Genomic DNA, 2,573 nt, shown 5'->3' with positions numbered 1-2,573 from the left:
GTCTGCTACCTCAGGGAACAGGGACTCTGGGTGTGGGGTGGGCACTAGCAGGGCGGCTGAGACCCCTGAATCCCACAGCTCCAGCCCCAGCTCTGCCCCTGATCCCAGCTCCCTGCGAATGCATGCCGCGGAGGCAGCGGTGATGAGCGAGGAGCTGGGGTCCCTGGCGCCCATGGGAGCCCCGGGTGGAGCTCCTGGCTCGAGCCCGGCCCAGCCCTGGTCTTTGGGAGCATTTGGGGAGTGACCCAGCAGATGGGGAGCTGTTCCAGTGCCCTGCATTCGTGAGGATAAGGGTATCAACCAGGGGAGGGGAGAGGCGAGTCCAATCCCTGCCCAAGCAAATCTTGCGCAAGTGAGATGCAAATGTATGCAAACAAAATTCAGCTGGCGCGCGCAGATAAGCGCGTGCCCATGGTGCGCGCTTCAGGGCGCCCCAGCATCCGCTGGGCTTGCAGCCGCGTGTAAATGTGTACGCCTGGCCGGCCGCCAGGCTCCGCGGCCGACACTAGGCGGTCAGGCAGGGAATGTAAACGCGGGCGGGCGGGCCAACGGCCGCGCGTGGGGATCGGAGCGCTCCCCGCGCAGAGTGCGGGCCCTCATGGTGGCCTGCGGCTGGGGGAGGAGCGGCGGTCAGGGGCAGCTTTCCCGGAGGAGGCGCTGCGCGCAGGGAATGGGAATGGGGGAGGGAGGGAAGGCAAGGCCGCTGGAGACGCCCGGCGAGGGGCTCTCCGCGCCCAGAGGCTGGGGAAGGGGCGGGAAGGCCCCCCGGGGCCTCTCTGGGCAGGGGACAGAGCCTGCTTCCCGCGGCACCCCTGGCACCCCGGCGTCACAGCGCCACCTGCTGGGGACGCTCCTTCCCCCGGCAGCAGGCTGCAGCCGCACTGTTGCTAGGAGACCCGGAGCTTGGTCCAGCCTCGGGCCTAGCACTGGTGCTGGGCCAGCGCCTACCTTCGGACATGCCTGGAATCTGTCATCAGCTCCTGGGGGAAGCACCCTGGGCCACCCCCTCCTCCCATGGGGTTGCTTCCCTGCACCCTGGCACACAGCCTGGCACCCCGCCACCTGGCTCGGTGGTTCCTTCCTGCATCTCCCGCGGGCGCCATGGATCAGGAAGCAGGAGCCGTCCGAAGCCAGGGGGCCCGGCTGTGTCCGCGGCGCGCGGCTGACCCTCCCCTGCCCGCAGGCCCAGCATGCAGCGCTGGAAGGCGGCGGCCTTGGCCTGGGCACTGTGCAGCTCTCTGCTGACCATCTGGATGTGCCGAGAGGGCCTCGGACCCGCGCTGGCCCCGCTGCGCAGCCCGCCTCGTACCCTGGACGCCCGGATTGCCCGCCTGGCCCAATACCGGGCACTGCTGCAGGGCGCGCTGGACGCCCTGGAGCTGCGCGAGCTGACGCCGTGGGCGGGCCGCCCCAGGTCCGCGCCTTTGAGCAGGGCCTCAGCGGCGGCGCCCGCCCACACTCCGGCGCGCGGCCATGCGGGCTGCGCGAGCTCGTGGTGCGTGTGAGCGAGCTGGGCCTGGGCTACGCGTCGGAAGAGACGGCGCTGTTACGCTACTGCGCAGGTGCGTGCGAGGCGGCCACGCACGTCCACGACCTCGGCCTGCGGAGCCTGCGCCAGCAGCGACGCACACAGCGGGAGCACGTGCGTGCGCTGCCCTGCCGCCGCCCCACGGCCTACGAGGACGAGGTGTCCTTCCTGGATGTGCACAGCCGCTACCACACGGTGCGCGAGCTGTCGGCGCGCGAGTGCGTCTGCGTGTGATCCTACCTCACCGGGCCCCGACAGCACGCCGCGATGGACTGCGCGTGCGCAGAGGACGGTCTGCCGGCCGGGGGACTCTCGCGATAACTGCCTTGAGCTAAATCCTGGGAAATCCCCGGAAAAATTTTAACGGGCAGCCACTCCTCCTCATTTTATACTCTGCATGTAAATAAAATGTAGAATAAAGATTTAAAAGTGAGGACATGGAAGTAACAGGATTTGACACCAGATGGCTTTATTACATGAAAGAGGAAGGAGTCCAAGGAAAAAATCGTATTTTGGTAATGTGGGTCAAGGCTAGCTGGTAGTAATTCCTTATGCAAGCATTAAAGAAGAATGTATGCTATGGTTTTCATTTCAGATTTGTTGAGCTTGAGATGCCATTTGCAAAGCTACACAGAATTTCTCAATAGAGTAGAAAATATGGTCTAAGGTTATAGTTAAGGCTTAAGCTATAAGGAAACAGGAGCAACAGATCACAGCCAGGTATGTCAAGGAGAATTGCATAATGGGATAAATCAGAGCCCACACGGAATAGTGAATGTGTGTTACTAGTAGAAAAATACAATTTCAGGAGAAATATAAGAAATCAATAATAAGGTCAAGAGAGGAACAAACAGATAAGAATTTTCAAGGGATGATCATGTATACTAGTTTTAAATATGGCAAAGACAAAAAAATAAGAGGTAACCATTTGGCCTAGTACTTATTATGTCAGTTAAGATTGTACCTTTGGGGCTGATGTTGTGGTGTGTGGGTTAAGCCACCAACTGCAGAGCTGGCATCCTATGTGGGCACCAGTTCAAGTCCT

At 61.4% G+C, this 2,573-nt stretch overlaps 1 pseudogene; it reads left to right on the top strand.

Annotated features, from left to right (window-relative positions):
* The first annotated feature begins 1,190 nt into the window (after positions 1-1,190).
* On the top strand, positions 1,191-1,762 carry LOC133754235 (neurturin-like; annotated as a pseudogene).
* Positions 1,763-2,573: the final 811 nt, after the last annotated feature.

This window comes from Lepus europaeus, chromosome Y (assembly GCF_033115175.1).
Source record: "Lepus europaeus isolate LE1 chromosome Y, mLepTim1.pri, whole genome shotgun sequence".
Taxonomy (NCBI): domain Eukaryota; kingdom Metazoa; phylum Chordata; class Mammalia; order Lagomorpha; family Leporidae; genus Lepus; species Lepus europaeus.
The sequence above is the reverse complement of the archived record's forward strand: the minus strand, read 5'-3'. Positions and strand labels throughout refer to the sequence as shown.